The following is a 21,589-nucleotide window of genomic DNA, read 5'->3' on the forward strand; positions in this document are numbered from 1 at the left end:
ATTATCGGTATCATCTTAACAAAGAGGACATTCAATTATATTTCTAATGCCAAAAATAGTGCAATAAAATTAATCTTAGAAAGTATAATGGAATCTACTTTTCTTTCACTGACTCCATCTGCAAGCCAGGATCAACTGTAAAATCATTTTATGAAGAAGCGATATCACAGGGGATTTGTTCTCTGAGTCTGATGCAAGCCAGTGTTAAAGGTCCTGAACAGTTGATGCAAATTCCACCTTTGTATTTTACTGCCCTCAGTGAACTCAGCATCATTCATTTAAGGATGTATTATCTGAGATTTTAACACCACCATGCAACAGAGAAGGAGAAACACATAATTTTAAAATTCAGGCTGAGTGCCATTCCGGAGGCAGAAGGTTGACTTCTGACCACCTGCTTCCCCACTAGACTTGTTCCAAATGGCTTTCTTGAGAGGTGATTCACAAGTGCTAAAAAATCATGAATTTTTAAAATGAGATATTTTGGATTATTTATAAACTACTTTCCATAATGGCATTTTACCAACGAAATGATCCACTGGATGAAAATAACTCACTCCTTAGTTATCTGTTTTATTCCTGAGCTCGCCTATTTTGACAAGTTCTTGATCATTGTGCCTCTCAAATGGTGCACAGCCTTTTCACAAAGTCTTCACTGTGGATTCTAGGAGCTCACAACCCACTGCTTCTCAACATACAGTCCTATATTCCGCTTTACAGTAGAATCCTTCTGCCTCAGGGAATCCTAATGGCCAGTGCCAAATCTTGTCTTCATTAACTGTGAGAAATGTGAGCCTTCAGCTTTACATTAATAGGCCAAATGCATTTCTCTTTGATAGAAAATCAAACTTCTAAGCCACTGACAAAACTCTGGTGACATCCTGAGCTTCATAGGTTTGATCCTCTTACAAAAGGTGTTAACAATGCAAGTGAGGTTAACAAAAATCCTTGCAGGGAATCAAACACTGAGTGGCCCTCTGGCCTGCATCACTGACCGCTGCATTTTATTAACAGCAGGTCAAAGAGCCTCTCACCCAACACATCACAAATGTTCACAGAGATTCAATGAGTCAACAGGTATGCCTCCTGCAGCTGGAACTGACACTGAAAATGTGAACTACATGGACAAAAATACTCAGCAGGCCTCTCAAACACTAACTTTTCACCAGCCCAAGGTCTCTGGGAAAAAAAATACAATAATTAAAAGAGCAGTTTGGAATGAGAATACCGTAGAGCAAATTTTTAGTGTCAGAAAGTAGCAATTTGGTAACTAAGAAAACTAGAAAAATTGTTATGTAGCCTATGTCTTACCTTGCTCAGCACCTTCCAAGACTCAACTGGAAAGAGCCTGGTTTTGAGAAGAATGAAAGCCTGAACTGCTGATTGGGAGAAATAAAAGGCAAAATAAATGCTGAAAGGAACTCACATGGAATATTTCATTGTAAGAGTCTGATCTTATTTCCTCTAGCCAGAATGGCATTTTACAACACAACAGTGGAGAATTTTGCTACTAAGATGTTGAATGAAATCCCTCAAGAGGAGAATTACCTTTGAGCTTTTCTGTCACTTTTAAGATCACTTCTGAAGTATCAAAGCACTACTATATCAAATGAAATATTTTGAGGAGCTTTGCAACAGATGCCAATACCTTCCCCAAACATGTCTGAGGCATCTCCCAGGTGAGAGGCCCTGGATTTCAAATATACTAACAATATGGCAATGACCCCCAACTACGCAGCTCTATTCCCAATCATTCCTCGACAGCCCACACTTGTTTATCTAACTGCCTAATCTCTAGACCCAGATGAGAAATGAAAGCCTTCAACCCAAAATTAGCATTGCCCTAAGAGAACTGTTGTTTTTCCCTCCAAAACCTACACCTCCTCAGGGCTTCTGTGCCTCAGTAAATAGTCCACACTTACTGTGCTCTAAGACTTCCAATTCATTCTTAATTTATCTTCCCCTCTCCCCAATGCACAATCCATCAGAGCACCACAGACTCTACCTGTGAAAATGTCAAAGCCATTCACTTTTCTCCTTGTCCACTAACAACCCCATAGTCTGTGCCACCATCACGCCTGGCCCCATCATCTGTGGATGCTTCAACCTGGTTTTCCTGCTTCCTCTCTAGCTACTCTGCAATCCCTTCTCCTGACCCAGTGGTAACCCTGATAATTTACATGACAGTTTAGAAACATAAATAACTCATATCTTACCACTGTTTCTCCAAAGGGTTCCCAATGCCCCTAACAGGCATAGAAGTTTCATGTCTCGGCTTACAAAGCACTATATGTGCTAACACTTGCCCATCTCTGTGGGCTCAATTCATACCACTGTCCCCTTCCCCACTACACACAAACCAATCCAAGGCTGTCCCCTATTCACTCTGTGTCACATGAACCTATCTGAATTCTTGTCATAGCACTTACCACTGTACAACACTTCATTTATTGAGAATGCAATTACTGCTTATGGTCTAACTCTTCCATTAAAAATGTATGCTCAGCCGGGCAAGGTGGCTTAAGCCTGTAATCCCAGGACTTTGGGAGGCTGAGACGGGCAGATCACGAGGTCAAGAAATCGAGACCATTCTGGCCAACATGGTGAAACCCCGTCTCTACTAAAAATACAAAAATTAGCTGGGCATGGTGGCGTGTGCCTGTAGTCACAGCTACTCGGGAGGCTGAGGCAGGAGAATTGCTTAAACCTGGGAGGCGGAGGTTGCAGTGAGCTGAGATTGTGCCATTGCACTCCAGCCTGGCGCCTGGCGACAAAGCAAGACTCTGTCTCAAAAAAAAAAAAAAAAAAAAGGTATGCTCCAGGAGAGCCAGGAGCCTATCTATCGTGTTTACCAGTATATTGCCAGTGCCTAAAAATGAGGCTCACACATTACATGTGTTCACAAAGATAGGGGCAGGATAGAATTAGGAGAAACACCTAATGTAGATGGCAGGGTGACGGATGCAGCAAACCACATGGCACGTGTATACCTATGTAACAAACCTGCACATTCTGCACTTGTACCCCAGAATTTAAAGTATAATAACAATATAAAAAATACCTGGGGAGGAAGGAGAATGCAAGTTATTTCTCATGGTCACTCTGACTGCAATTTTCAAGAAAAACAGTTAGTGTGTTACAGAAAGAGTAGAAGCACGATTTCCAATCAGACATTAATTGAGATGCCCGCTAGCCCTTGATGACCCCATGTACAGGAAGAGATGTTTCAGAGACACCATTTGTTTATACAGATGTCTGTCCTTGAGGGATTTTTGTTTCAGATCAACCACCGATCATGTGTTTTCTGCAAGGAAATTACACATTGAGGGTGGGTTCCAACCCTCAAAATATTTGCTAGCTCAGTGAAATAAAACCAAGATTCCATCTGGAGAGACCTATAGCTGCTTTACTTTGCCATAAAATGTAGAATAGGTGGGTTTTATTGTTTTATAATTCTTTTCTGTAATATTCTACCAAGAGGGAGCCCCTGGGGACCTTTAGAAAACAAAAGGGGTAAAACACATGGTGGATTAAGAAGTTATAATATTATCCACTGGGCTCAGCCATGCAGGAGGCCTCACAGGTTTCTTAACCTTGCCACAATTTGTTCACTCACCTTTAAATGGGGATAATATTAGAGCTTTTATGCTTGTTGAGAAGATGAAATGACAGGCAAAAAGCAGTGTCTGGCATGCAGGAAGTGCTCAAATAATATATAAGCATTATGAATTATCACCAAGTTATTACCAGTGCTTCAAAAAATGTTTCAGATTTGGAAATGTTGGACAATCCACATTATTACGTTTGGATTGTCATTGCTACATTGCAAGGAACTGTTTAATGACTTGCCCTGAACATGTTCCAGTCCTCCTTTGGATCCAAACACAGATGACTACCGCAGGCCCGTGGAGGTGACCCAGGATGAGCTACATTCCATTTTTCTACACTTGGGGAACTGGCACATGCTTGAGAAAAGACAAGAAAACCTACTCCAGATCAATAAAGGCTTCACAAAGTGCACATGTGATTAGAAATGTTTGTTTCGGGTATATTTGGTCATTTAGTATTTGCTCAAGGAAACAATAATTACTTTGTATATGATCTGCCTTAAAGACAAAAAATGAGCAAGAAAATAAGAGTCAAAGTTAGAAAACATACAAGGCTCTTAATATTGTAATCAGAGAACTGAGTTGCACTGTCATAATTCACTTTTTCATTGCTGCTAATATGATATCCCAGAAGAAATTTCTGAGACCTTTACATAGACCTTTTATATACCTGGTTTATAAAATAATATTAAAAGAATATAGTCCAGTACATAAAACATAAAGTTATTTTTGAAAATGAAATTGGCAGCGTATGGTGATTCATGCCTGTAATCCCAGCACTTTGGGAGGCTAAGGCAGGTGTATCACGAGGTCAGGAGTTCAAGACCAGCCTGACTAACATGGCGAAAACCTGTCTCTACTAAAAATACAAACATTAGCCCGCACGGTGGTGGGTGTCTGTAATCTCAGCTACTTGGGAGGGTGAGACAGGAGAATCACTTGAACCTGGAAGGCAGAAATTGCAGTGAGCAGAGATCACACCACTGCATTCCAGCCTGGGTGACAGAGCAAGATTCTGTCCCAGGTGAAGAAAAATAAATAAAATCAACTCCTAGAACACACTACAGCAGAATAATAAAGTTAACATATAACTACATATCAAGGTGAGTTAAGAAGAAAGGAATTTCAGGAAAATATACAAAAATGACAGTGATTTGGGAGAAAAACAATACGTCTGCATATCGAAGCATATGTTGGTTCTCTGGTGATGTTTCAGGCTGAGCACTGACAGAGGAAACGTGCTGTCCTCCTCCTGCTTCTCTAACATTCTGCCTTCTTGGTTATGCCAGTCTGCCTCATCCCTGTGCCAGGCTGACGAATACATCGCATCTGCTGCTCTCAGCTAGAAACACACCAGCAAGAAGGCACAGTTATATCTTCAGGGATGTAAGGAAGGTGAGTGACTCTCCATACTGTGTGTGTGTGTGTGTGTGTGCGCGCGCGCGCGCGCGCACGTGCATGCAAGCGCATGTGTGTGTCCATAGACACACATGTGCGTGTAGCACCAAGTTAGTGAAAAGTTTTTATTTAAACAGTGCTATCTAGGCTGTGGTTTTCCTTTAGTAGGCGGATCCTTCAGCAGCCTACCCCTGATTTGCCACAAATTCAGAATTAAGTTGCATAGCTGGGTATTAGTATACTGTTTTAGATATAGATTGCACAGATTTTAACCCTGTCCTCGTGCAGCTAATGCACCAGGGTGTATCCAATGATAAGGCTATCTCTATATCTATTTATCTATCCCTGTATTATTTATATATATACACTTATATAGGTAGATATTCTATCTTTATGTTTATTCGACTCTAAATATACTACACACACACACACACACACACACACACATATATATATATATATTCGACTCTATCTATCTATCTTTCCATCCATCCAACTGACCCAGAACTGTGCTCAGAGCAAGGCAGATACTCTTAAACATTAGTGCTGTCCTCTGGACATGTACATCCAGATAACTATGTTACAGGAAATACGATTTCAGTCTTCTGAGCTTGGCTCACCACAAAACCTGATCGTCATGCTGTTCCGCACTATTTTTATGTTTAATACATACTCCTTGAAGATGATACTGTGAAATTACACCGTAATACTGATAGTGTTCAAATGCTCACTTTAAGATACTTTAGATGCCAGGAAGGAAGTGATATCAAATCCTACAGTGCAGGAAAGCAGCCACATTAGTTTCAGTCTTCGTGCTATCTGAAAACCTCACCTTCCTTTCTGTTCTCTTCTACAACTCATAGATAACCATTAATAAGAAACAGACTTTAAAAGGATCTCACAGTCTTTCCTTTCTTTGGTACACACTAAGTGATGTTCAGTTATACTGGAAAACAGCAAAGACTATTTGAGAAAGCAGTAAAATGAATGGCCCCAGCTGGACAATATGGGGACAGTCTATAATGGCTACAGCAAATATAATTATTTAATTATTGTAAAATTATGCAATAAACTTCTTAAATATAGCACAATCAGAAGGCTAGTGGAGCACATTTCATCACACTCTTAAGGACCATTAGAGAAGTTATATTTTACAAAATTTCCATCTGAATCACTTCATTAAATAACATATATGTATTTGGTGCTTATTATGTGCCAGAGTGTTAAATACTGGGAAGACAGATGCAATAATCAAGCCAAGGACTTCACAGTGTGAAGACGAAGGACTATATGTATTTACAAAATATTACGATGAATCCGACTTTAAATTTCCATTGCAGGGATGTGCAACTTTATTTATCTGGCCATGGAGAAGGGAGAGAAAGGTTTGTGGAAAAGGAAACAGATTAGCTGAGAACTGGTGAATGAGCAAATATCTACCCACTGAACCATGTGGGGGAAACTATGCCAAATGCGTGAATCTCTGATTGGGGATGAGGAGGAAGAATCCCATTCCTCTTCTCTTAGCTAACCTCATAGCTCTATGCCCAAATTAGAAATAGAGTATTACTCATTCAACTCAGAAAGTCCCAGAAAAATCCATCTATCAATCCACCTACTCAACAAATAATTATTGACATCTTATTACATACTAGTCCCTTACCTAGCCTAGGAATGGAGCAATGATTGATCAAAATAAGCAAAATCCTTGGCAAAATGGAGCTTACATGAGGAGGGAGGACAGAATTTATGTAAAATTGATAAACAAAATATCTCATGTATTAGACAGTGCTAAGTTCCTTGGAATGAAAGCAATAAAGCAGAGAAGGAAAATAGGCTGTTTCCATTTTAATCATTTGATCAGGAATGTCTCCTGAGAAAGTAAGAGTTGAATAAACCTGAAGTAGGACGAGGAGCTACCTTCGGGGATCTTCAGGTAAAGAATGTTGCAGGCATAGAAAGGAGTCAGTATGAAAACACAGAGAGGAATGTGGCTACTCCTTTCCAGGGAGAGCAAGGAGGCCAGTGTAGCTGGAAATAATGTTCCAACTGTTTCGGCTTGAGCAAGCGGAAGACTGGACTTGCCATGAATAGAGCGAAGAACTCTTAATAAAGTGAGGTGCTTGGGAGAGAAAGAGAGAGGATGAGGACAAAGAAGGGACACGTGGTGCCTGGCAGGCCAGGTGAGGAAGCTGACTTTCAATCTGAATAAGGCAGCAGCTGCTGGAGATTTGACCAGAGGGCCTGTCTGGTCATTGTGTGGAGAACAGACCAGGGAGGCGCAAGAGCAGAAGCAGGGAGACGGCCACAAGACCTGAGCACTCACAGGGACCAAGTTGCTGGGAGCTCAGCTGAGGCAGGGAGCAGTCACGGTGCTGAGCAGAGGTCATATTCTGGATATATGTTGAAAAAATAACCAACAACGATACAATTTGTTGACAGCTGGGGTGTGGGGTGACAGAGAAAGAAAATAATCAAATATTATTCCAACTGTTTCAGCTTGAGGAAGTAGAAGACTGGACTTGCCATTAATAAAGGGTATGGCTAGGGGTTTTGGGGAGAGAAGAGCTCAGTTTGGATGTGGTTAATTTGAAGACATAAATTAGACATCCAGTTGTCAAGTTAAATAGACAGTTGAATACATATTTAATTCTGGAGCTTAGAGGATAGGTTTTTGGCTGGAGATAGACACGTGAGAGTAATTAGTGTGCAAATGATACTGAAGTCATGAGGCTGGAACAGATTTCCAAATGGTGACAATGGTGGGAAAAGAGACAAGGCCCAGGCATTGAACCTTATGGGACTCCAATGCTTGGATGGCAGGGAGATACCATTTGAGGCTAAGAGGCAAAGCCCAGAGATATGAGGTCAGTCCAGGGAAATGCAGCATCCTAAAGCCAGGTAGAGAAAGTATGTCAAGGAGGTGAGAAGGATTGATGGTATGTATGAAAGCTGTTAACTGTTAAGCATGATGATGACTGAGCCTCAACTGCTGGATTTAGCAACATGGCGGTGATGGGTGATCTTGACTAGGCAGCGCTGAAGGAATGACTAAGGGATCAGAGTGGGCTCAAAAGGCAATAAAAAGGCAGAAATGGACAACAAGTTCAGGCAAGCACTTTAAACAAAGGCTTTTTTAGCAAAAAGGAAAGAAATGTGTGATAACTAAAGAGAAAATTAGAGGCCACACGTCAAATTTTTCTTAAGATGGTAGATATTTCCATTCCTATTGAAATAAAAACAGCATAGAGGGGAAAATAAAAACCGATTATACAGGAAAGAAAGGAAATAACTGCTTAAGTACTGTAGGAGCAAATGAATGAGATACAGCTTGGCCAAACTTGGGTCAAGAGTTTCCATCAGATTTAATCAGAGTGGCCACCAGCTGGGATATTGTGATTGCCCCACTTGAGTACGTACCTCACCTTTAAAACATCACTGTAGTGAAGACGTGGCCTGCAATCGAAAAAAGAGGAACAATTCTCAAAAAGTATGTGACCCCTGAGCTGTGAGAAGGGTACCCCAATTTATATATACTACAAAAAAGCCCATGCTACGGTAAACAACTTAGATCAACCCACCTAATTCCTCAGCACTGGAAATGTAAGTGCACTATTCTTAAATACTGCTATACGAAAATATGGTGGTATGTACTTCCCAGAATCTCCCAACCAACTTTCCAACCTTTGCTTTTTCTGCTTTGGTTTAACCAACTGTGGCTACTGCTCAGGCTTTAAACAAAAACAAAGAAACCAAAATGACTCTGATCCCTTTGTGGTCTGGGAGACTCAAAGAGGCACAACACACAGGAAACCCCCATGGAAAGCCCTGCTAGATAAAGCATGAACTGATTAGGTCTGTGGCCCTGCAGCTACAGAGGCCTCTCCAGTACTCTGATCTGGAAACCACAGTTCAGGAAAATCCCCAAAGGCCCATGAAATCCAAAGATCCAAACATGGGGTCATTTTTATGCCCTTAGGAAAGTTCTGCCAAAAAAAGATCTTACACACAGTGTCATCGACAGGGCAGTACCCTTACGTGCACATGTAAATCTTCAAATCCAAGCAATTAACCCCACACACATCTGCCCCTCTAATGGGTGTCCGAGAATAAACAGCACACATCCACCCCTCCCAGCCTCACTCAATCACGAAACTAAGGAAAGAAAATGAATTTTGAACTTCACCACACAGCTGTGATTCACAAATATTTATAGTAGCCATAAAGCTGGTGACCTTCAGGAAGATAACACACTTGGCAGACATTCACCTAAACACAAGAAGGGAAAAGGCCCACATCTCAAACAGCAGAGAACAGAGAGAGAGGCAAGATTTCCCAAGTCCCGTAATGGGGAATTCCAGTGCATTCTAATGGGGATAATGGAAGCCGACAATTCTGTCCGTGAACTTTGGTAAGTGGAGTGAAAAGATCAGCTCTGCACGGGCCTTTCTGGATGGCCTCAAAGAGATTTTCCATCAGGCTGACTACCACAACAGGACGGAACTAAGGAGTGCTGTCTATAGCCCTGTTATTTCTGACATTATTAAGACTGGACAGGCTAAACCTTTGTCCCAAATTACAACCACTCAGCATGTTTAAGCAAGTGTGTACTTCCTATCAACAATACATGTAGAGATGCACTGAAACTCTCCACAAATAAAATTTCTATCAAGGAAAGTGGCACCAAAAGAAACACTGTCAGCAACTCAGCAGGCACTGTTTTGTTTTGTTTTGTTTTTTGTATTTGGTCTCTGTGACTAGTTGAAATCCTTCATTACCTATTACGACACCCAAACCTATGTCCTCTCACTTTCCTTATTTTATAGCCAAGAAATCCAACAAAATCCAAGAAAAGTAAAGACTGAGGGCTGAGTCTTGGTCCAATCTGTCCACAGTCAGGTAAGTATGACTCTCTGAAAGTGAGATCTAGTTTCAATCTTTTGAACTCCTATCCTTAACATTATTGTATGCACGTCACAACAAATTAATATTTTAGGTCAGTGCTGGAGACTGCACAAATGAGGACATCAACCCATACATACGTGATTTGACCAGACTTAACTTGGTCTTCCGATACCCACGATGTAACATTTTATGCAAACACCTAAAGTTAGGTACAAGAATGGGCCAAGAAGCAGAGCACTGTGATCATGATTTAATCATGGTCAATATAATAGGTCAAGTTCTATGAATTTTTTACAAAATGAAATACAGTTGCTAAAATATAGGCCATAGGCTGTATAAAATCTTAAAATATGAAAGTTACCTTCTCCCTAACGAAGAATGAATAAAAGAATGAGAAAATTGAAGCTGTCTGGTTCTAAACTATGGTCTCTATTTGTAGGAAGGAGAAGTGCACAGCTGGATTTTTCTCCAACTTGTACAAATATTATTGTCTGAAACATCCACCATAAATTACAATTGAGGATTGATTTTTTTCAGTAAGGACAAAGAGAGGCAGAATAAAACATTGAGAAGATTTTAAAAAGCAAACCTATATTTTAAATATCTGTTCCTGAATTAATCAGTTAAATATTTTTAATGAGATCAGGAGAAAGTAAAGACTTTTTTGTTAATTTTTTTACTATTCCCATTTTATAGATGAAAATGTTTTGTTAAATTCCTAAGCACTGATTAAAATCATTATCAAGAAAAAATCTGACATCACTAAAATAAACTTGTTTAAGTTAAAAGGATAAAGTAAACAAGCAAAAGAATAGGGAAAAAAACAATGCAATAATTAGCTAATATCCTTAAAAATTAAGTCTTACAGTCTGTAAGAAAAACGTTGATTCTCTATAGCTAAACAGTTATACCATCTGGACAAATAATTCCCATATTTGTTTGTTTTCTCTCTTTCTCTCTGTCTCTTCTCTCTGTCTCTCTGTCCTGTCTCTCTCTCTCTTTCCCTCCCTCCCCTCCTTCCTCCTCTCTTTCTCTCTCTTCAACCCAGAATAATAGCTAATTATCGCTTGAAACAAGATTAGCAAAGTAACACAATGAGTAAAAATGAAACATAAAAACATGAATATTATCAAATTGACCAAAACAATTAATAATGATACTCAAAGTGAGTGACTTTTAGCAAAACAAATTCCTCCAACATATAAATGAAGCATAAATATCTACAATGCTTTTACAAAGCCAATGGGCAGACTTTTATGACTCCCTGGGTTTTATGTAGTAAATCAACTATAGCTCTTCCGAGCTAATGAATTAACCCTCAGTTAAAAGAAAAACTTTCCAATAACAACTGCTATGGTGTTGAAGCATGTACTTCATGCACCAAATACAGCGATCTGTGCAAAGGCGGGAAAGTAGGATTGGAACTCAGGTGTATGAAGTTTCCCAAACCACCCTGCTCATGTTCATTTCAGCATGGTCTATGACTTTGTGGATTGGAAACAACATGTGTTCTGCAAAAGAGAGCAGGAAATGACATTACAGTGCCTTTACACAATGGGAATATTACACACGCATTAAAATGAGGGGTTTTTCTTCAATTTGCAATAACATGAGAAAATATGCATAAGTGAAAAAGCAGTATGCAGAATTTTACGTCTAGCATAATCTCAACTCCATTAACTGTTTATCAAAAATATCACATAAAAGACTACATTAAATGCCATCTGTGATTGTCGTCGATAGAGGCATTATAGTTGAATTTTCTTCTTCTTTTATATATTTTCAATAATGAGCATTTACTACATTCATGCATTTTTATTTTTTTAATTGCAAAAATAATAATACTATTAGTGATCACAGGGATGATAAAGTGCAAACACCAGAGACAATCTCTGTTTAGAGTTTGCTATACATTAATATATATTCTAGTACACTTCATAATACACACGAACTTGTGGCTAGAGATTGTGCATGTGTGTGTATTTTTAAGAGAAATGGTATAATATTAAATATATTATTCTGCAATTTGCTTTTTCAGCTAATAAGGTATCAAGGATAGCTTGCCATTACTTTTATGATCAGAATTTTATTTTTTATGTCATTGCTATTAAAGTGAAGCACACTTTGCTATGACACATGGAGTAAGTACCGCGGGACCAGCAGCTCCCTGATAAAGGCATGTCTCCAAAACTTGTGCTGTATCTGTCATGCTCTTGAGTTTGCTGCAGTCACAGATTTCTGAGAATGAATGAATGAATGAGTACAACCATTCCTTGCTTAAACTGCTTAAAGAAACACAAATTAATTGATCTTTCAATTTTCTTTTCCAATCTTTGTAAATGGTATAGTAGAGAGTTAAATACACCTTTAAGTGTCATAACTATCCTTTTGTAATAAAAAAATAAAATTAAAGTAACATAACTCACTGTGTTTATGTGGTAAAGGGTACTACCATGTTATTTCATGATTTAAGCATGTCAATCCTGTTCAAACTCTGTCTTTGCTTATAATAAAAGAGGGATATTCGAGACCAGAACATTTTTGTTCACATAATTTTATCAGACAGCCCAAGAGAATTGCATGTTTACCCTAATATATATAATAGGCAGTATGTATAAGGGTGCACACTAACAGTGTCACATTTAGAAACCAAAGTAAGAAGTACTATCTAAACTTATTTCATAAATGAGTCATACATAGCAGCCTAACAAATTGTCAAAAAAATAATATTTTTCAGGCCCTAATTTGAGAAAAGCTGTAGGTTAGGCGGGACTTAGACTGATACATGTGGGCCATACGGACTATGTCAAGCAGTGGAACATCAAATGACCTATTTCAAGGTGTAAGGTTTGCAGTTACAACAGACTTCATTAAAATTTGTTTATAATTAAAATCCAAGCATCTCAGATAAATTGCATTGAGGGACTTATACCTACTGTCCACTGAAACACTCTCATTCATACACTATGAGATCTTCAGCACTGCAAAGATCATGTTAATCACAGCTCAGAAAGCTACTTAGCCTGCAGGCCAAATCCAGCCTGCCACCTGTCTTTGTAATAAAGTTTTACTGTAACACTGCTATGCCCATTCACTTACATATCTATGACTGTTTTCATATTACAATGGCAGAGCGATGCAACAGAGACGCTATGGCCTGTAAGCACTAAAATGTCTTCTCACACTTTTTAGAAAAATTTGACCAATTCTTGATTTAGATTACTGTTTGAAAAACTGACTTCTTAATATCTCTTCTGAGCTTCTCTATACAGGTCTGAGTATTTTCAGTAAGGAATAAAAAAGTAATATACGTCTATTCTTATTCTAGGGAGGCATTCTTAGTGCTAAGAGGCAGTTTTGTGTAAAGGTTAAGAAGATAGAATCAAATCCCGGCTCTGCCTCTGACTCACTGCAAATTTCAGGCAGATTACTTAAGCTTTCTGTGCCTCAATTTCCTCATCTTTAAAACAGTGACCATAAGAATACAATCCTGAAAGGGTTGTCATGATAGTCGAAAACATCTCACTCAGCGCAGGGCCTGGCATGCAGTGAGGACTTACATTAGCTAATAACTCTTCCCATTATATCATGATGACTGCTGACCATCCACAGCGAGCCAGCATAGCCTCCACGTGGTGGTTCTTCCAGCTCTCACGTGCTGTGGTTCTCCATGGAAGAGGGAATGGGGGGTTCCAGTTAAGACACTATGTGAACCTGAATCTACTGGGCTAGAGAAATATGCACAACGCAGACCTCAGTTTCTTCTTCCGCAAAACACAAAGACTACACAGGAGAATCTCTCATCTCAGCTGAGCACATCTGTACATCTATACAGAGGGCCCAACTATAAGACCCATTTAGCCTTCCTCATAGAAGAAAACAGGAACTGGGAACTCATAAATCCGAAGGCTGGAATGGTCACCAATTATTCAGAAAATCTCTGGATGCTCTAAAATCAGCAAAGCACTTTGCGAATTGGGAAGAAAGATAAGCCTGTCCACCATGAGATGGTTGTTTAGTTAGGGAGAAAAACGAAGAAGTTTATTAACAACAGTAGTGTCTTTGCAGTGCTAGTATTTGGAATGAGACTGTCACTTTCCCTCACTTTACTCGTTCCTCTCCCACACCACTAGCCCTCTATCCCCCTTCACCCCTCCCTCTCTGCTAGTCTCCCTAAAACTCATGGCAACACCTAGGTCTAAAGTGCTTAAGAAAGGCTCCAGTGAAGCCAGCATATCTGAGCCGGCCTCTGGAAGATCCAGACAAGCACGATTGGTGGTGGAGACAGACCACTGTGAAGTGGGGGCCAGTCCCCGCACTGCCCCAGGGCCACAGGAATGAGGAAGCTGTGTGGAGGCCTGACCAGGAGGACCCCTGAGAGGATCATGAGAGGTTTAGCGATAACCCAGCGGGCGCAGGGCACCGCAGAAGGTCCCAGAACAGGAAGTGAGATGACAGTGGTATGTACTGCAAATAAGTGGAAGGGCAGAGCACAGAAGAAACCGCAGGAGACAAAACCGAAACCTGACAGGCAGCCACACTGCGAGGCAGAAGATGCTGAGAAGCATCTAAGACTTTTCAGGTCTTCGGGTTCCTGAGTGATGCAGCGGTGGCGTAAGCCCAAAATCGTTTTATTTGAAAGATTTCTGTATCTAAAAGCTTGCTCATTCTCTCTCATTTTTTTCCTTTTTGTTTTTGTTTTTGTTTTTGTTTTTGAGACAGAGTTTCGCTTTTGTTGCCCAGGCCGGAGTGCAGTGGCGCAATCTCGGCTCACTGCAACCTCCGCCTCCCGGGTTCAAGCAATTCTAGGGTTTCAGCCTCCTAAGTAGCTGGGATTACAGGCACACACCACCACGCCAAGCTAATTTTTGTATTTTTAGTAGAGATGGGTTTTCACCATGTGACCAGGTTGGAATTTCTGACCTCAGGTGATCTGCCTGCCTCGGCCTCAAAATGCTGGGATTACAGGCCTGAGGCACCAAGCCCAGCCCACTCTCATTTTTAATAACAGAAGTAAAGCTCACAAGCTATCAAAATATTTCAACCTGTAATTTTTTTGGTCTCATCACTTCCCATTTCGATGTCTCACTTACCAAGGAGAGAGAGGGTGGAGGCCGGGTTTCCTCAGTCATGAATCACACAGACTCCATACCACGTGGGCGCGTCAGCCCAAGTCTCATACACCAACACTTCAAAAAAGAAAAGAGAGAGATCCTGTCAACCCATTTTAAAAGTAGGTGTGGTCATCGGTTACGGAGTCCATGAAGTTCCATTAATGCCCTGAATGATCAGCATAAGCTGCTTCAGCCATGCAGGACTTAGAGCAGTGACACGGGACAGCTTGGCATCACAATTATGCTACGCTATTTGACGATCATGTGCACTGATGGATTTTTTTCTTCAGAAAAGAAGAAATCAACATCTAAATGCTAACAGATAAAATAACTCTCATGAAACATCGAAAAGAATCATTATTTCAAACCCACTGAAATTATCTTAAGCAGTCTGAAAATTAAATGAAGATTTATTATATGAACGTGTCCATTTCATGATGATGCTTTCATTCCATTTTTTGGAACACATGGTACCTTATGCAAAGCATTTCAAAAACAGAAGATAAAGGCAGTAGCACAAACTCTGCTAGAAATTTGAGTTTGTATTATTATTTACATATTATTAGGTGTCCAATGATGAGGTCTTATAGGAAAAAGAATTATAAATCATGAAAAACAAGCCACTTAACCAAAACCAAGTAAATCTGTCCTATCTCTTCATTCAATTTAATATACAAACATTCTGAAAACTTGATGTTGTCATTGGATGGAAAGATGACCACAAAACGCCAGCCTCCAGAAACGTGTATGCCAGAAGCTGAAAAAATAGGTGACTTTCCACCGATTGTCCATAAGAGAAATGTGTCCAGCATCAGGGAAGGATGCCTGTGACGTCAAATTCTGCACTTCAGGGCTCGTGCTTTGTTCTGTTCTCTTCGTTCATCCAGTTTCTCTTTTTCCTTCCCAGGTGGCAGCCTCTGGCTGCGATAAATGTGAAACACCCTGACGTTCTTCCTCCCCACCCTGATGAAGGGGAAACAGGAGGAGGAACCTCCCAGAACATTCTGGCTGTCCCTCTACGCAGTGATTCCCACACGATCGGCTTCAGTCATGATCCAAGGCCATCTGCCTGCAGAAAGTGAACTGAATGACAGCAGCTGGAAATTTATAAAATTTTATACCTACTGAAGTGCCAATTCAGAAGCCCTAGGGTTCAGAGGCCAGGAAACAGGAAGAGGTGGCACTGCCTCTCCACGAGGCTCCCTTCCTCTGGGATGGGCCTTTGGTATGTTTGTGGGAAGCAAGGGGTGACCCAGGGCAACACACTGGGAAGTGCCTGCACAAGACGCCCCAGCAGCCCAGGCACTCTCACATCGTGCAGCACGGCCAACCCTCCAGTCCCAGCAGAGTCCTTGAAAGTCCGTGACATCATCCTTTGGACAGGACAAGGAGCAGATGCAAATCCTTGAAACCAAAAGAGGAGCCAGGGGGAAGCACACTCAGTCTCAGAAATATTCCTAAGAGTGGCCAATTCCCTTTTCACGACATCAGTAATATCACCTTTGGCTATGGCAACAAAATATGTCAGTTGAAACTTCTTTATTAAATGGCATGTTTGAATACACAAGCTTCCTCTCTCCAGTCCTAAAATCTGTTTTACCACAATTATTACTAAAATGTCCTTGTAGTTGTTTAGATCTGAGTTGAAATTTAAGTAATAAGGTTTGACAGATCTATTGGTTACTGCCATGAATAGCTGGCAATTTCTGTAAGTTCCCACGTCTCAGAACTACATTAAAAAGAGGGCTGAGAGGTCTCCTGCCTCCCCCAGTGAGGTCACAAATGAGCTGATGTGACCCCTCGGCTGGACAGCCAAGCCACACCTGCGGAATATGGGTCAGTCTCTTAAATGACAAAGAGACAGAGGCCATAAAGAACATTGTAAGACTTCACAATCAGTGACACAAGCAGAGAGCAAATACTGCAGGAAGAAGACATCCCGGCTGAATCCAGCACAGGCAGTCACAGCCTGGACGGCCAGACGGTCCTGGTCCAACCACCAGACTCCAAAACCCAGCCCCTTCCTTGTGGAAAAGCAACACCCACGGGACAGAGCTCTCTTGGCTTGGGGAAAAACACAGCTTCCTACAGAATTTGATGTCTAAACAGGAAATCAGTCCCAGCAGCAGGATTCAGGGGTGTCCACCCTAAAGGGTTGTTACTGTGCCTGTGTTTACATCAATGGTGAAAATGATATTTTATCAACCCGGTGCTTTTTGACCAAGTGAGCAGTATCAGGACTCTCTAATCCTGAGGGTCAGCCCTTGCATGGGGAAGACAGGGCGCTCACCGGGACACCCATATGTGCCTGGGAGCATGCACTCAGCAGCAGAAATCACAGCACCGAAGCAGAGGCCTTTATTTGGAGCCAAACTAGAGGAACAGACAATGGTTCTTGCAGGTCCAGAAGCGGAGCCCTCCTGTCCTCCCCCAGCAAGGTCATAGATTAGCCAAAGCATCAATCATAAATCACTGACATATTTTCTAGAAAGCTGAGAATAAAGTCAAAAGGTAAAGAAACTACAGAGCCCCAGAGGCTCACTCCGGACTGGAAGTTGAAAGTTTTTTAAGCGACACTTAACTACCCATTTAAGAAGAAACTGCTTATTTTTTATTAACATATAATTTTCTCCGTTTGACTCAATTCCATATCACCCTTATTCTTTTCTCTTTTAGCTTAGCATTCACCTTGGTACAACCAATCTCTGAAACCCTCTGAGTCATCATTTTCAGAGTTCTGCTTCTTAAAAACTGCCACCATGAGCATACATGTACAGAACTATCATGACAACACTTTTGATTTACAAACAGTAACTCTTTCCCAGAAGTTTTGCCCTGTGGCCACCTACACAAGGTCTTCAAATTGTCTCTAAATGAAAGTACATGAAGAAGATTTAATATCAATTATAACTTACTAAGTGCCCATCAGCACATGACTTTCTGCTAAAATATGCAACCTTCTCCCTGCCCAACTTACTCAGAATGAGGTAAGATGTAGATTTAAACATTATTTTGGAGATCAAAGGTGAGCTGAGTGGTAGCCTTTATCTTGCAGATACACGAAAGAAATTAACATGTCAGGTCAGTCTTAAAAGCTGAATTTAGAAACTGTAAAACAGTAAGGTTACACTGGAAATCAAAATGGACAAGACCACCTGGCATCACAAAGTTTAGTGGAGTGATGAAAAGAAACCCTAAAAGATACAGGTTCAAGAAACCTAAGAACTGCTGGGCCAGCATTTCCCAAAGGCAAGAATTAGACCAGTGACCATGGCATTTAATTGACAGGCCTCTCATCATCAGTCCCTCAGTCAATCACCATGCACAGCCCACCGCCATGGCCACACATGGCGGGTGCTTAGAAGACACAACAAGAAGCTATTACACTCTCAGGAGCTCTCCATATGATTTTTATGCTATGTAGTTCAATAAATACTATGAACTGGAGGAAAGAGAAGTTACTTCCAGACAGAAGAGTCAAGGAAAGATTTCTGAAAAGGGGAAATGTGATGTGGGCTCTGAGGGATGAGTAGGTGATAAGGAGGATATTAAAAGAGACGGCAAAGTATGTTTTCCTGGGTGCGCTGCAGGTGAAACAAACAGTAGATGAGGGAGGAACAGCTGAAAGTCATCAGGTATAAGCGAAGAGCCATTTAGGCCAGCACCACGGTGAGTTAAAGCATGAGTTCCTGGTATCACCCCTGGAGTTGGGTGGGAACCCCACCATGGAGCCCACCATGATAAGAGTTTGCAGGAGTGCAAACTGAAATACATAGGGGAAAACAAGCGATTCTGCAAAGGTAAAAATCTAGACTGCAAAGCCATGAAGAATCACAGACAGAAAGCTGGGCTCATGCTCAAGTCCCTAGAGGAAGACAAGGAAATAAACAGGAGGGTGGATTCCAGGTAGGAGGCCAAGGAGCAGGGAGGGTGGTGTCAGGAGTGTGCGCGGGTATCCAGCATTGCCTAGCAGGAGCGTGTGCCACCAGGACTACAGGCAAGGCCACTCTCACACAAGGCCACGGGCATGAAGGGCTCAAAGGAGCCACTCCAGACAGCTAAGAGAGGGAAAAGTAGATGACACACAGATCATAGGGATTTTAACATGCAAAAGAGATGAGACTTCATCCAAAGGAAGGCAGTCACTGAATGTTCAGTGTCTCTAAATGGAAGTACATGAAGAAGATTTAATATCAATTATAACTTACTAAGTGCCCATCAGCGCATGATTTTCTGCTAAAATATGCAAACTTCTCCCTGCCCAACTTAGTCAGAATGAGGTAAGACGTAGATTTAAACATTATTTTGGAGACCAAAGGTGAGCTGAGGTGTATCCTGCAGATACACGACAGAAATTAACCTGCCAGGCCAGTCTTAAGAGCTTACTGAGGAATGAATGTTCTTGAATTTAGGACAGTAACTTAAATGATGAAAATCAGAATTTTCTCAGTAGGAATTAAAATACAAAATGAGTAAAGAACATTATTTTTGGAAGTGCTTTCATCCAATGCCACTGGTGTGACTGAAAGGGACAATCTGGAGGACCCAGCACTCAGAGGTGGGTTGTGGGATGAGAAGCCGTTCACTCTGGCTGTACGCAATGCAAATTTCTGTCACTGTCCCCAGCCTGGCTGTCCAGGCTTGCATGAGGTCTTCTCTCACAGCCTCTGTCACTTGCTCCACATAGGTGGCCTTCACAGGAATGTGCTTGGATAAATCAACACTAGACATTTAGGATAACAATATCCCTTAGAAGAAAGGCGGTCTCTGTGGCTGGGGGTCCTCAGGAACCTCAGCCACTGAAGAAAACAAAGTGTGGGTGACAGAAACAGAGAATAAGGCTTTAAAGCAAAAGTAGTAGGGAAGAAAGCAGAGAGAGGGGAAGGGGAAGGAGGAGCAGAAGAAAAGGAAGAGGGGGAAGAAAAATACACCAGAAGTAGCTACAGGGATAACGGGATGCCCCAAAACGGTGCAGCCTTTGGAAAATATGATATAATTTATCATTATAAAATGGCCCATTATTGTTTCCTTCAACTTTTGTTAAAATAAATTTTATAGAAAATTGATGTTTAAAACATGATGTAATGGGTTACATACAGTAAAATGGTTACTATAGTGAAATAAATTAACATATTTATCATCTAACATAGTTATATTTTTTGAGATAAGAGCAGCTAAAATCTACTTATTTCACAAAAGTTCTAAATACCATACAATTTTATTAGCTATGGTTCTCATGCCTGCATTAGATATCTTTGAAGGATACAAATAACAGCAGTATCAGGCTTCAGGTACAAGGGAGGTGGCCAGTTCCTGGCCATCCCCTTCCACTGCTGCCAGCTGCTCCCACATTCCTGAGCAAATATCCCAGCATTCAAAGAAACAGTATGAAAAGGAAAAGTAAAATGCACGAAAGCTTGAGGTGATGAAGAATGTGTAGGATGAAGGCAGCAGCCAGCCCCCGCCATTCTTAGCATCGTCCAGGGAGCAACTGTGTACCCCTCCCCTTCTCTCCTCTACCGGCCAGCACTGGCTCGGGTCAGAGGCTGGTGCATGAAGCAAGTCCCTCTGGACGCCCGAATATGAGATTGCTGGCCACTTTACATTCAAGACAGAGTCAGGACTCAAATGAAAAACAGTGTATTTCTTAAAGACAGACCTCTGGATTGGTTCAATGTCACCACTTAAATTTTGTTTTTTTAGTTTACTTTTTATTAATTTTTTTATTTTCGTAGGTTATTTTTCGGTGGTGTTTGGTTACATAAGTTCTTTGGTGGTGATTTGTAAGATTTTGGTGCACCCATCACCTGGGCAGTATACACTGCACCCTGTTTGTCATCTTTTACCCCTCACACCCTTCCCACCCTTTCCCCTGAGTCCCCAAAGGCCATTGTGTAATTCTTATGCCTTTGTATCCTCATAACTTAGCACCCACTTATGAATAAGAACATATGATGTTTGATTTTCCATTCCTACATTACTTCACTTAGAATAATAGTCTCCAATCTCATCCAGGAATAATTCGTTCCTTTTTATGGCTGAGTAGTATTCCACCATATAGATATACCAGTTTCTTTATCCACTTGTTCATTAGTGGGCATTTGGGTTGGTTACACATTTTTGCAAGTGTGAACTGTGCTGCTATAAACATGCATGTGCAAGTATCTTTTTCATATAAAGGCTTATTTTCCTTTAGATACATACCCAGTAGTGTCACCACCTAAATTTTGAACAGCATTAGACATTATGATGTCTAAATGCTGACAGCAGAGTTAGTAAGAGATGGGATATAGTGGGTCCAGCTCTTAAAGATTTTTCTTTCTTAAGGATGTTTCTTTGCGTCTAGGTTTGCCTGTGCCAGCCTGAATATAGAATCTGTGCAGGACCCCGGCCAAGCTCTGCACAGACAAACAGGTTCTGAATGAAGTGATGTCTCTAACAGGGACAGCATTGATGCAGACAACCATAGCTTTAGAAAGTTAGAGACTTTCTACACAAAATGTGGAACACAACCAATGTACAGAGAAAAACACACACACACACATTTGTAATCAGATCATTATA

The 21,589-nt window shown here is 40.9% G+C and overlaps 1 protein-coding gene across 4 annotated transcripts in view; it reads right to left on the reverse strand.

Annotated features, from left to right (window-relative positions):
- The window catches only part of SEMA5A (semaphorin 5A), a 493,544-nt gene that overhangs the window by 372,314 nt on the left and 99,641 nt on the right, over window positions 1-21,589 (reverse strand). For all 4 annotated transcript variants that reach the window (XM_064375855.1, XM_064375856.1, XM_064375857.1 and 1 more), the window contains exon 2: window positions 15,005-15,100. The gene's annotated coding sequence lies outside the window, so the exon portion shown is untranslated. The remainder of the gene's footprint in view (window positions 1-15,004; window positions 15,101-21,589) is intronic.

Source organism: Aotus nancymaae, unplaced genomic scaffold (genome assembly GCF_030222135.1).
Source record: "Aotus nancymaae isolate 86718 unplaced genomic scaffold, 86718_ANA_hifiasm-v0.15.2.pri h1tg000014l, whole genome shotgun sequence".
Lineage (NCBI taxonomy): Eukaryota > Metazoa > Chordata > Mammalia > Primates > Aotidae > Aotus > Aotus nancymaae.